Here is a 14,629-nt window from a genome sequence, read left to right as displayed (position 1 = left end):
ATTATTATGATGCACTTAAGGATGGCATTCACTATGAATGACTGCTATATAAATGCAATCTGTTCCTTAGGATTAGAAGTACAAGAATTTAATGACTGAAATTATAGTTTGCTGTTAAAGGAAACAAACTTGAAAGGTAATGGCTTTACCTTATTTTGTCTTACAATAAATAAATATATATTAACCCCAAATGTCCCTTCATAGGCATACAGCTATAAGCCTTATGTGTAATACATAGGGAATTAGCTGCGCTACTCCCATTACTACTAATGGGAATAGCATGGATAATCTTCTGCACCTGGTTCTTAAAATGCAGGTTTAAGTTTGCAAATGAAGTAGCAACCCCCTTTGAGAGAGAGAGAAAAACCTTTGATCAGCTAACAACTTGTTTAATCTGTAGTAGGTGCATATTTTCTATGCTAACATAGTATTTCTAACCATATTTAGCTTTATGGTTTTGAGCTTGGACACTAGAAATTTATAGATGTACGTTTTGCTATTGTAAACTTTATGCTGTCTCTCTAGTTCTGGCCTGATGCATGTTTCCCATTGGAATTCCTTGTAGCATTTTGCTTTCATGTATTCATATGGACTCTTGAATTGCTCCTTGTTCTTTGCTGCTGTTCACCAACACTGAGCAGACAATCCAGATTAAAAATTATGAAATGGCTCCAGATCAGAATCACATGATCGATCACTTGTTGGACACAAGTGCTTCTGAACTCATGACACAGACCCTAAACATTTTAAATTATACAAAGATTTAAAAAGAAACAAAAGTCAGGCCAAGATGGCCGTGTGAGTGGCTGCAGTGAAACGCTTCTCCCTAGTTACAAAAAATGTTTACCTCAATTATGCCTTCTAAAAGAAAAGGTCGGGTCTGCGTCTTCCCCTCAGCAGCTCCCTTCCATCGGACCAACATTTAATATCATCATTTGCAGTCGGGACGGTAATACAGGAGGAACTCTCCCCGTTGTGGTTGCGGTGAGGGAGCACTGCAGTCACCTGGGGAAACCACGCTGAGTCCCCCAGATCAGCGTTTCCTGCCGGCTCCGGTTTCCAGCGCACCTCCCTTGGAGTTTGCAGTCCACAATGAGGTCATCATCGATGCGACTGCGATGAGGGGTCAGAGTGGAGGAGTTCAGCCAGGACTCCCCTCCTCTCCCGGACTACTGGAGGCAGTTTTCCCTTTTCAAATTCTACCATCGCCTATTTCCTTCGCTTCTGGTAAAGAAGTAGAGGAGCTGGGAAGAAAAGCTGAAGAAATGACACGGGAACTGTCGAGAGAGGCACATTTAAGCTCTGGAATTTGTTGCCAGAAGATGTGGTTAGTGCAGTTAGTGTAGCTGGGTTCAAAAAAGGTTTGGATAAGTTCTTGGAGGAGAAGTCCATTAACGGCTATTAATCACGTTCACTTAGAAAATAGTCACTGCTATTACTAGCATCAGTAACATGGGATAGACTTAGTTTTTGGGTACTTGTCATATTCTTGTGGCCTGGTTTGGCCTCTGTTGGAAACAGGATGCTGGGCTTGATGGACCCTTGGCCTGACCCAGCATGGCAATTTCTTATGTTCTTAAGCCGGAATAGGTGATGAGTGTTTCCAACCCCCACCTAAACAGGCAATAATAACTCTTGAAACGTTATGGGACCTAATAGTGAGCTTTGGTAACTCAATGAAGGTTTGCCAAGGAGAAATTGAAAAATTAAACACAAAAGTTAATGCACAAAATGCTGTATGTGACACTCAAATTCAGGAAATGAGGAACCAAATGGCAGCCACTCAGCAGTCCTTGGTACAAACCCAAACAAGTAATTTTAAACTTATAAAAGATTTTGGATCTTGCTCATGGAGATTAGAACAATTAGAAAACCACTCTAGGGATTTGAACTTGCGTTTTGTCAATTTCCCTAAGTGCTGAGAGAAGCAGTTTATACCACCTTGAAAAACGTTTTTCATCAAAACCTTGGATTTGATTTGGATAAAACACCATAAACAAAGCCTACTTTTTGCCTAACCCCCAGCAAAGATAGTGTTCTTAGAGGTCAAGCAGAAGGCAATGTTAACCTAACACAGTTCCTTGAGGATTCGTCCGACGTTGTTATTGAAAGGGCTACTCTGCTTGTCTCATTTATAATGGAACAAGAACTGAATGATACAATTCGGAGATATTTTAAGAATATCTCCTCAAATTTCCATGGACAAACTATACGTGTTTTTCCTGATTTTGCTAGGGTGACGCAGCTTAGAAGGCGTGATTATTTTGTCTTTGAGAGCTCGAGTGATTGCACTGGGATATACCTTTACACTTAAATATCCCTGTAAGTGCATAATAAGAGGTCAAAATGATTGCTATATCCTTTTCTTCCCTGAGCAACTAAAATCTTTCCTAAATTCCAGGAGTGGTATTATAATATCAACTCCTCCTGGTCAATAGAGATCCCAAAAATGATCTATTAAAGGAATTCTTTACCGTTTCACATTAAGCTAATTTCACTATAATATAATATTTTCCTTTGTTCTGCCTTTGGTTACTGGCCTCACTTATTTTTTCTCCTTTGAGAGAATGATGCTAAAATTAGTTGTTATGAGGATAAATTGTCATTTCTTTTGTAAAAGTATCATATTAATTATAATATGAGATATATTGTTAACATTCTATTTACACATGTAAGATGTTATTGTCTTGCTTCTGAGTTGAAAACAACAAAAAGAAAATAATAATAAAAAAAAGAAACAAAAGCTATAAACTGAGGATAACTTTCAAAGACCTCTGTGCGGTCCCATATACACATGTACATGAGCACATGGAAATCTACTATAGGATTTTATGACCTTGTATCTGGTCAGCACGGATTATTAAATAACACGTTTCAGTGCGCGTGAATATCAGCAAGGTATTGAAAGCACAGACTTTTTCTGCCTGTTTATAAACATATTCATGTATATTTTCCGCAGGAAAAAATTAGTTTACATAAAACTCTGATCTGTATGCGGAAGTAGGTATGCTTTAAAGTATGCGTGCTTACTTGAAATCATTAGTTTGCTAATACCACCACCAGTTCACACGGTTTGTCTCTAGTTCTTCACTCTATTCACCCAAACCTCCCCTCCAACAATTGCAGACAACAGATGAGTCTGTCAGTTGTGCTCAATAATTAAAAGGTGTAAAATTGCACAAATAAGTTGCCTAATGTAAAACAGCAACTTATGCATATACCTCTTGGCCTCACCTAGGAATGCATCTTTATGCACAGGTTAATGTGTGCATGAAATAAAAAAATGTATGCATACATGTGATGTTTATAAAATAGCATGTGTGTATATGCTAATTCTACATATGTAATTCCTTTGAAAATTACCTCCTTAATTTGTATAATTGCAGCTGAATGCTTTGAGAAGGAAGGGTTTGTTTCTAATGAGGTGGCAACAAACCTTGTGTCTAAAGCAGTCCTTAAGTGCCTGTAAAAACTTTTCAAGAAGTAAGTGATAAACCATATTTTAGTTAACAGACCTACAAAAGTAAATTGTAAGTAATCACATAGTGCAATATGCCTAGAAAGCTTAGGAGCCCCAATCAGGGCAAAGAAGCCCAAAGAGAAGCATCAGCACACAAAAATACTAAGAGGAGAAAAGCCACACAAACACTGTCTTGGACATCCTCGGGCACAATGAGAGGGGCAATGGGCATCAACACTATCATGAAGACCCTAAGGTACCAGAAGAGGAATGTGAAGACGATCTGTCTGTGACATCCGACACCCCATTGATCACTAAGGTTGATTAGGCTTATCTTTCTGGGTTGGTGGGTGAATGGATTCCTTTCTCTCTCACTGCTTCATACTTGCCTCTCCAGAAGCTATGTGTTGGTGAAAAGAGGACATTCCTGATAAAAGAAGTACCTTTCTTCAGTAAAGATTATATGAATAGCTGCATTCTTCTGCTAGAACCTCTAAAGCACCAAGTCAGAAAACTCTGGAGAAGATCAGTACCATTCATGATATGCAAATTAGTCCTCAGACTTGAGTATAGGACAAAAGGCTAATTGAACCATCTAGAAGCTGAAAAAGGAAGAATTTGATCTCTCTGGGTAGGACAAAGCCAGAGGAAATCTCTGCAGGAGGGTTGTGTGTAGTCCTGATGTAGCTTCCCTGTGGCATCAATAGGGGATAGGGTCTTGAGGGGGAGGGGGGTGTCCGGGTTTCCAGATTGAATTCCCCTTTTATTATGCCAATGCAACAAGACAGCCCAATGCAAATTTCCCTCCCAAATGGTGAATGGAAATGTGACATAGAGATAAGTGCCTCCTCGATGCCACAGAGGTACTCAAGACTCAGACTGAAACCTTGGAGGATGTTAAGACAATAATTGCCCATGGCTCACAGGGATCAGGCCTTCTCATAATTGGTTTGCTGGGGAATGCAACCTAAAATGAGAGGTATAATCCATCGAAGGCTAAATACCTGATGAGACCAATTGTCAATAAGTACCACAAAGGAATTTGAAAAGAAGTTTGAAGAAAGAGTCCAAAAGGTATGGAACCATTAGAGGCAAATGAAAAAGGTCCATGCAGTACACCCAGATAATTCAGACAGTATTTTGGGTTGGATTGGGATGGTGGATTGCTAACACCTGTGTAACCAGTCCTTCCACCTATAACTAATCCTGACATCCAAGGCATTGTGATCAAGGCAAAGGAGGAGGCTTGGAGACACAAACATTGCTAGGCATCACAAGAGCAGCAAAGCAGAAAGGAACACTGATTTTAAAACACCAAACAAGTGCAGAGCAAGGCAAGAAGAATGGCATCAATCCCTCCAAGTCACCAAGAGAGGGGCAAAGTGGTTTCAACAGTGGCATAGGTGCCCCAAAGGACTATGAGAGGTGCAGCAAGTGTGTAAAGCATTGGATTGGTGTGGCAAGACCAATAGTAAGCACCGTAAGGGAATTTGAAAAGATCTTTGAAGACTGCAGGAGCTAGAGGCAAAACACCCAAAGACACCGAGAGGTTCAGAAAGGCAGCAGAGGAACTGGCATTAAAACCCCAAACCAATGCTGTAGAACAATGCAGCAAGAAGAGTGGCATCAACATTGCAAGGCTTACATCGATGAGTATGGTAGCAAGCTAAGGGGGGGGGGGGGGGTGTCATTCATCATTTTGCAATAGGCCATTATCGCACGCAATAACAGCCTAGCACAAATCGCATATGCAAATTAAAAATGGTCAACTGGGAGGAATTTGGGTGGGGTTTATGGAGATTAGGGGCTGCCAGGGCTGTGTGCAGTAAACTATCGCACACTAGCACAGTCATTTTGGCGGGAAATAGCTACAGCTTTTCCTGGGGTGCTACGGGGGTGAAAATGACTAGCGCAGCCGATATTGCTGCTATTGATGAGGCAATGCTGCGTGCGTTACCGTATGCTTTGATTCGGCCGGCTGCCCATTAGCCTGCCCACGCCCCTTTTCCTATCATGGGTGATCATTTCGCTATAATTATAGCGAAATGATGAATTTAGGCCTAAATGTTTTAAGTGTTGAAATGAAAACCTCAGTAATGTTGCACACACAAATTTGGTGGTTATCTTTGTAAAAGAAAAAAAAAACCACACAGTGGTAATACCTCTGTACTCCGAGAGAGAGAGGTAAATCAGGAACAAGAGTGGTATCAAAGCCAAGGCACCAAAAGCAGGGGCATAGTGGCACTAACAGTGGAATAAACACCTCAGGGGACCTTGAGAGCTGCAAGTGTGTAAAGCCATCAGACTGGCATTGGCAAGACCAATTTATCAGTAAGTACTGTAGTGGAATTTGAAAATAATTTTGAAGACAGAAGAGGCAGAAATACCCAAAAGCACTGAGAGGGGCACAGAGCAGCAAGAGCATTGAGTATCTGGGCATAGATGCAGAGCAATGCAGCAAAGAGTGTGGCATGAACACCCCGAGGTACCTATAAAGGGGGAATGTGGGACCGATAGTGGCATGAACTTCCTAAGGCATATCAAGACAGTTAGAACCGGGGGGGGGGGGTGGATGACAAATTAGCCGAAACAGACATGAATAACCCAAAACATGTGAGAAGGGCAAAGCAGCATCAACAGTGGCATGACCACACCAAGGCTTAGAGTGAGGGGTATGGAAGCACACTAGGGTTTTTTTTTTAGCACTACAGTGCGCCTGATAGTGTGAATTCATACACACTATACTTTGCTTAAGAAAAAAAGCACACCGTGACATCAACGTCCCCAAAGCATAGAATGAGGGTTAAGTCATAAAGAAAAGTGGCATCAAAATCCCAAAGCAATGGTGCGTAAAGTGGGTCAGGAAGCACCATGGCATAAACACCCCAAGGGACAGAGTGGCCTCAAAACCCCTGGGTAGCAGGAGAGCAGACTGGGCAGCAGCTGAACCAAGGCTCCAGGATCCCAAGACATCCAGAGGGACAATCAAGCAGAAATCTTTTTTTTCCTATCTTTTGTTTTACGATTTTGTTTTGGGAGTCACGGCACTCGAGTAAGAGAAGAAGCATGGTGGGAGGAGGAGAGCTGGGCTGCAAGGGTGGTGCAACAACCATACAGTACGGCACACTGTTAACCCGTGATTGGACGTGCATTTTGGATGCACTAGCTTTACCCCTTATTCAGTAAGGGGTAACAGCGCATCCAAAATGCGCGTCCAACCCCCCTCCACCCCCCCCCCGAACCTAATAGCGCCCACAACATGCAAGTGCATGTTGATGGCCCTATTAGGTATTCCCGCGCGATACAGAAAGTAAAATGTGCAGCCAAGCCGCACATTTTACTTTCAGAAATTAGCGCCTACCCAAAGGTAGGCGCTAATTTCCCCAGGCACCGGGAAAACTGCTTTTCTGTGCATCCTCCGACTTAATATCATGGCGATATTAAGTCGGAGGTCCCGAAAGTTAAAAAAAAAAGTAAAAAAAAAAAAGAAAAGAAAAGAAAAATTTGATATAGGCTCGCAGGTCGAAAACCGGATGCTCAATTTTGCCTGCATCTGGTTTCTGAACCCATGCCTGTCAGTGGGCTCGAGAACCGACGCCGGCAAAATTGAGCGTCGGCTGTCAAACCCTCTGACAGCCACCGCTCCTGTCAAAAAAGAGGTGCTAGGGACGCGCTAGTGTCCCTAGCGCCTCTTTTAACACCGGCCCTAATTTTAATAAATTAAAATACTGTATCGTGCGCACAGGATAGTGGCCTGTGCGCGCGCCGGGAGAGCGGGCACTCGCCCACTCTCCCGCGATTTTACTGTATCGGCCCGATAGTAAATAAGCAAAAATATCAAAGTCCTAAAGATCACTGGAATACAAAAGTTTTGTTTAACAAAAGTGAAAGCCTCAGACAGCCCTCCCAGATCAGTAATCACTCAGAAAAGATGTTGAATTACAGGCCAAAACACTACCAGAGGTTTAAAAAAAAAAAAAACCCACATCTCTATTGTGCAGTTTTTATGTGAAAAAACCTGAGAGAAAAAACTTCATTAATTAAAATCCCAAAGTCACAAGGTAATTAGCTGTAGTCCAGCTTTTCAGCATCAGGCATCAAAACTGCAGTCTTGTGTTCATGTCAGCTAATGGGACTTGTTTCGCTCAACACTGTATCAGGGCAATAAATAAGAGAAACATTATCTCAATCAGCAAGCAAGCTTCAGGGATGACCACAGTCTGTCGGCGTTTTTGCAAATGTAACACTTCATACACAGGCAGCTTGATATCACCCAGCTGGTGAACTCACGGATTGGGTCGGAGTCACCAGCTGGGGTACTCGGTAGTGGCATAGTCTGTACAATATAAGTACTACTGATGTTTATATTTCTAATAAATTCTCACATGTCAAATACAGTAGCGCACATTATCAGAAAACTCCTAAGATCCAGAAAATCACCGGCTTTAGTCCATGTTTCATTGTGCAGGAAAACTCCCATTATCCAAAAATTGATTGACTTCATATGTTCTGTTCACCAGAAAAAGTACAATTTTCTGAACATGTGTGAATTCCCTTTATTCAGAATGGCCTTGATCCAGACTTCCAGATGAAAGGTATTCTACTATATCATAAAAGGAAATATTTGATCTCTGGGGGAGAAGGAGCAACTGTTCGTATTTTCCTAATGCCCCGACTCCATCTGCTGTCCTGCCCATAAGAAATGACACCCGAATACATGCACACCTGTTGTTTACTTCCTGGACCTGTTGAACACAATTGTTTTCTGCAACCTCAGCAAGATTGTCTTAAGAACTCACAATTCTTGCCACCAGAATCCAGCACTTGTGTCTGTGGTTCCTTTAATATTTGTAAATTTTCTTTTTATAGTAACTACAGTACCATATTTTTGTACTGTATATAATACTGTCGTCTTTGTCACACGCACTAAATCAGTGTTTTCCAACTCTCTCCTGGAGATAGACCTAACCAAGTAGATTTTCAGGATTTCCATAATGAATATGCATGAGATAATTTGCATAGCCAGGGTCTCCACTGTATGCAAATCTCTCTCATTCATATTCATTATGGATTTCCTGAAAACCTGACTGGTTTAGGTGTGCCTCCAGGAGAGGGTTGGGAAACACACAACTAAATGATTACATAATATGCAATCTTTTGTAATGTTCTTACTGTGGTCTGTGTTTTCATTGTACCATGATATCCATACCTGGGGAATTTTTTTTTTATTTCCAGTCAATCTGAGATTGGCTTGGAGGGGAGCACACACATTCTCTCTTTCTCACACACACTCATACTTGCACACACTTTCTCTAACACACTCACTTTCTCACACACATTCCTGCTCTCTTTCATCTGTCTGTTACATACACACTCTCATCATCTCTCTTTAACTCACATTCTTTCTCCCCTTTTTCCCAGGCCCAACCCCCACCACAACAGCAGTCTCCTTCAGGCCTGTACAGCAGACAAGGGGAACTCCTCTTTCTTCCAGCTGCATAGGCTGACACAGCTGCCTCTTCTGCTTGGGCCAATCTGCTGTACCTGGAAATGTTGGTCATGACTCCTTTTTGCCGTGCTTGCACATATGATTGCTTCCCTTCTCCGCCCATGTGGGCATGCACTACCCAACTTGCCTTTCTGCAGCCCAGTGAGTCTCTGGGACAAATTCAGGATATGTCATGATAATTTATCTCTCATGTCATAGAGCATTAATTCCAGGGGCGGTTTTATAATGAGGCCGGGTGAGAAGGCTGCTTGAGGCGGCAAACTTTGGAAGCAGCAAAAACTGCCCCCCCCCCCCCCCAACTCATCTAGCAGCTGCCTCACCCTGCGCCAAAACAAAGGACCTGTGCAGAGTTTCCCTCCTCCCTGCGCAGCCGTGGTCTCCTTCGTTGCCATTTTCTGTGCAGAAAATGGGAAAGATGGAGACCCCGGCATGTCGCAAGCTGAGCACGTTCTGCTGCGGCGACCATGCTCACTCCCACTCGCAGGAAAGATGAAGGCTCCCCAGTGTGCTGAGAGCAGAGCTAGTCTCACTCGCAACAAAGATGAAGGACCCGGTGAGAGTGAGTGTGTGTAGAGGGCTGTGTTTGTGTGTGTGTGTGTGTGTGAGTGTGTGTGAGAGAGAGAGATTGCGAGCCTGGGGGTGGCGTGAGAAAGCATGTGTGAGGGTGCTTGAAGGGTGTGAGAGAGAACGTGCGAGGGTGCTTGGGGGCGTGTGAGAGAGAACGTGCGAGGGTGCTTGGGGGCATGTGAGAGAGAACGTGTGAGGGTGCTTGGGGGGGTGTGAGAGAGAACATGCGAGGGTGCTGGGGGTGTGTGAGAGAGAACGTGGGAGGATGCTCGGGGTGTGTGAGAGAGAACGTGTGAGGGTGCTCGGGGGGGTGTGTGTGTGTGTGAGAGAGAGCATGTGTGAGGGTGCTTGGGGGGGGTGTGTGTGAGAGAGAGCATGTGTGAGGGTGCTTGAGTGTGGGTTCCAGACAGAAGGGAGCCTGCGGGGGGGCGGGCACCATCCTCACCTCAGGCAGCAGCTTGCCTTGAGCCACCCCTGATTAATTCAGTATTAAAATCTCACAAAGACTCCTTGTTTTCTCTATGAATATATGAAACAAGTACATCTACAAATATGTCCAGGAAAACATACCTGCTTTCATACTTTGCTGCTTATTAAGTTTCTCATCATTCAGCTTCCTAAGTTGCACATCCTTATGGTCCAAGACAGGAGTGGCCTAGTGTTCTGCACTGAGAACCAGGGAAGCCAGGGTTCTAAGACCTTTGGCAAGTCACTTCAGTGTCCATTGGCTCAGGTACCAACTTATATTGTAAGTCACCTGAGGCAGAAAATGATTTACTGGCCCTGAGCATCTGTTTGGAAAGGTGAATAACTAAATCCAAAAATATCCTCTGCCCTAGAGACTTACCATTCATGTTTGAATATATACCACATCCAAATCCAGGAAAACCATGGAAATGCCAAGCATGTTGTACAATTTTCAGGACACCTAATGGTTAGTGAAGCACAAGACAAGCATCTTCTTTCCACTGATGGATTCTCATGTGGGACGATTAATTAGTTTCCTACAATACAAAGCAAAATAGTGTCAAGAAAGGGACACATTAAAGATCATAAGCTCCAAAGAGAACAGAAAAAGGTCAAGGTACCCAGAAGATGAGGAGAACAAAGTTAAGTAAAATAAAAAAATAATTAAGCTTTATGGACAAAGGTATCCTGCTTGTCCTTCGACCCTCATATTCTGAACCTCTCCTGGATTTCTTGGCTGTTACAATTTATTGGATTAAGGGATTATGATATAGAAAACAGATGCGATTCCATGGTGAAAAAGGAGAGACAAATGTATCTCCAACCCCTAAAATGCCATACTAGGTCAGATCAAGCCCAGCATCCTGTTTCCAACAGTGGCCAATCCAGGCCATAAGAACCTGGCAAGTACCCAAAAACTAAGTCTATTCCATGTTACCATTGCTAATGGCAGTGGCTATTCTCTAAGTGAACTTAATAGCAGGTAATGGACTTCTCCTCCAAGAACTTATCCAATCCTCTTTTAAACACAGCTATACTAACTGCACTAACCACATCCTCTGGCAACAAATTCCAGAGTTTAATTGTGCGTTGAGTAAAAAAGAACTTTCTCCGATTAGTTTTAAATGTGCCCCATGCTAACTTCATGGAGTGCCCCCTAGTCTTTCTACTATCCGAAAGAGTAAATAACCGATTCACCATCTACCCGTTCTAGACCTCTCATGATTTTAAACACCTCTATCATATCCCCCCTCAGTCATCTCTTCTCCAAGCTGAAAAGTCCTAACCTCTTTAGTCTTTCCTCATAGGGGAGTTGTTCCATTCCCCTTATCATTTTGGTAGCCCTTCTCTGTACCTTCTCCATCGCAATTATATCTTTTTTGAGATGCGGCGACCAGAATTGTACACAGTATTCAAGGTGCGATCTCACCATGGAGCGATACAAAGGCATTATGACATTTTCCGTTTTATTCACCATTCCCTTTCTAATCATTCCCAACATTCTGTTTGCTTTTTTGACTGCCGCAGCACACTGTACCGACGATTTCAATGTGTTATCCACTATAACACCTAGATCTCTTTCTTGGGTTGTAGCACCTAATATGGAACCCAACATTGTGTAATTATAGCATGGGTTATTTTTCCCTATATGCATCACCTTGCACTTATCCACATTAAATTTCATCTGCCATTTGGATGCCCAATTTTCCAGTCTCACAAGGTCTTCCTGCAATTTATCACAATCTGCTTGTGATTTAACTACTCTGAACAATTTTGTGTCATCTGCAAATTTGATTATCTCACTCGTCGTATTTCTTTCCAGATCATTTATAAATATATTGAAAAGTAAGGGTCCCAATACAGATCCCTGAGGCACTCCACTGCCCACTCCCTTCCACTGAGAAAATTGTCCATTTAATCCTACTCTACTCACCTAATGATGAGGCACCCGGCCTCCTTTAGCATGGATGGAAGAAGGTGCTAGCACAGGTTCACCAGTAAAGTGCATATACATTCAACTCAGAAATCCTGGGCTGCCACGACTACTGACTGTAGCAGAAATTTGGTGCCATTGGGCCATGAGCCTTGCCAAAAAAAAAAAAATCTCTTAAAAATGGTAGACCAATTTACAAGTTAGCATCTTTGTAAACATGTCATTTGTCCTTGAGAAATATGTAAGTTGTTTTGTTTGCTTTGATCATAATTATCTGATACATTTCCGCAATGAATTGATTTTTCCCCCCTTCAATTCTAAATATATGAAAGTGATTCTATTCATATTAGAAATGTATGTGGTCATATAGTAGCTCTTAGAGGTTCTGAGCCTTTTCCATTGATGTTTGTGCTCATAATTATTTTTCTTTCAAAATGGACATGTTTAAGATTTGTAATGTCGGCAGCCACTCTTCACTAAATGCCTTTTAAAGCTGACTACAGCATGCAAGTTTTCCACTTTATTCTAATTGTTTTTGTTGTCATGAAACTAACTCACATATGCTATAAGCAATAATGAAATGAGACTGATGATGTATTGCATTTTTACAGTGTAGGATCAGCCTAAAAGCCATGTAAACTGGGTTAACGTGACATGAGGATTAGGACCTCCAAATTTATTTATTTTTTTAATAATCTAAGCATAAGTGCAAATGCTTTTATTCTGCAGTCAAGTGGGTGGAGCACAGAAGGATTGCAGAATCCACATGACAGTAGTTGAGCTTATGGAACTGTAATAGATCATTGCTATCTGTATAAGGCAGCAACTCATTGGCGTCGGGCTTATCAGTTTAAGAATCCTACAGCTTTCTAAATGTTCTAGCTAACGAGAAATGAAAAACATTGACTCTACTTACAACTATCCAAAACTGAGTACTCTAAATAGAACACTTCAATCCACAGACAGTCTAATCACAAATGTTAATTTTCCTTTCAGATGATAATCCTACACAAAAAAGGAGACTACCATTTTAAATTTCACTAGAAACTAGGAAAATCCTGGTCTCTACTGTCAGTTAATTGAGAAGAAAGTATCCCTTGTTTGTCAGTTTGGGGGAGGCTTAAAGAAATATTTATTGCCTAGATGCAACCTAAATTGAAAGACGCTCCACTGTAGTTATCATGATTTTGGGGGAAATACTGGCAAGGTCGACCACAGCAGACTTTATATGTCTAAAGAAATTGCTTTCATCTGTCATTTTAAACCTTAGCAGTTTTACTTTTCTGTTTCTGCAGACTGAGTTTGCACAGTCCCCTATTTTATTAACTTTAATTTGCAAGCATCAGATAAAGAATAAATTTCAAAGCACCCCTCCTCACATTTCCTTTGAGAAAATTAGTTAAGAAAGAGGTGGGTTTACATTTTTAAATGCAAATTGCCAAGTAAATCCCCTTATTCTTGATAATTATGGTTGACAAAGATCTTTAAAACAGGAAAAGAAACTAAAGAGCATGCATCCATGTAAGACAAACTTAATTCATTCATGTAAGACAAACTTAATGCATTTATCAAATAGGTATGTTTGATTGTGAGAAACATTTTCAGTGTTTCTTAGAGGTAATCCACAAAATCTGGCACTGGCACTGCTAGTCACTCTTGAGCTTATTACAAACTTTAGGGAAAGGTACTGAAGTTAAGGTGTCAGGCTTTACCTTTCATGTTAGATATGCAGTTAATATGAGATTTGTAACTTTACCATTACATTAAATTGACTTTTTCTAGCACATTTTATTTTAGTCCTAGATCAGGGTACCATGTAATAAATTGCATACAGGTACAATGATAGCCACCTCAGAGGGCTTACAGGGTGAAGTCTTTATCTACAGTACAGGGAGAGAAAACATTTTGCTCAAGTAGCAGTATGGCAGAAACAGGACTCAAACTTTAGTTTTTCCGGGTTCCAGCCCATTACTCAAATCACTAGGCAGGTTCTTCTTCCATTCTATACAAAGTAGTCACAGCTGTGGGTTTACCAGTCTATTAAAAATGTACATACCACACCATAAGCAAAAACTATCAGAGTGGGATATGATAGAGGTCTATAAGATAATGAGAGGTCTTGAACGAGTAGATGTGAATCGGTTATTTACACTTTCAGATAATAGAAGGACCAGGGGGCACTCCATGAAGTTAGCAATTAGCACATTTTAGACTAATCAGAGAAAATTCTTTTTCACTCAACACACAATAAAGCTCTGGAATTTGTTGCCAGAGGATGTGGTTAGTGCAGTTAGTGTAGCTGGATTCAAAAAAGGTTTGGATAAGTTATTGGAGGAGAAGTCTATTAACTGCTATTAATCACGTTTACTTAGATAATAGCCCCTGCTATTAATTGCATCAGTAGCATGGGATCACCTTGGTGTTTCGGTAATTGCCAGGTCTTTGTGGCCTGTTTGGCCTCTGTTGGAAACAGGATGCTGGGCTTGATGGACCCCTTGGTCTTGACCCAGTATGGCAATTTCTTATGTTCTTATCCTCTTCCCTGCTAGACCCTTTAGCCTGCAACCCCACCCACTCAAGCACTAGGGACCAGGAAAGCCTTAAGATGTTTCCCGAACGTTTGATAGTTTGATTCTGACCGCACTGAAATTGGTAAGACATACCATAGTTGTGAAGCTATGCTAGTAAAAAC

The 14,629-nt window shown here is 41.7% G+C and overlaps 1 protein-coding gene across 1 annotated transcript in view; it reads left to right on the top strand.

The window, feature by feature from the left end:
* The window catches only part of FMN2 (formin 2), an 828,101-nt gene that overhangs the window by 769,356 nt on the left and 44,116 nt on the right, over positions 1 to 14,629 (top strand).

Source organism: Rhinatrema bivittatum, chromosome 3 (assembly GCF_901001135.1).
Source record: "Rhinatrema bivittatum chromosome 3, aRhiBiv1.1, whole genome shotgun sequence".
NCBI lineage: Eukaryota > Metazoa > Chordata > Amphibia > Gymnophiona > Rhinatrematidae > Rhinatrema > Rhinatrema bivittatum.
The sequence above is the reverse complement of the archived record's forward strand: the minus strand, read 5'-3'. Positions and strand labels throughout refer to the sequence as shown.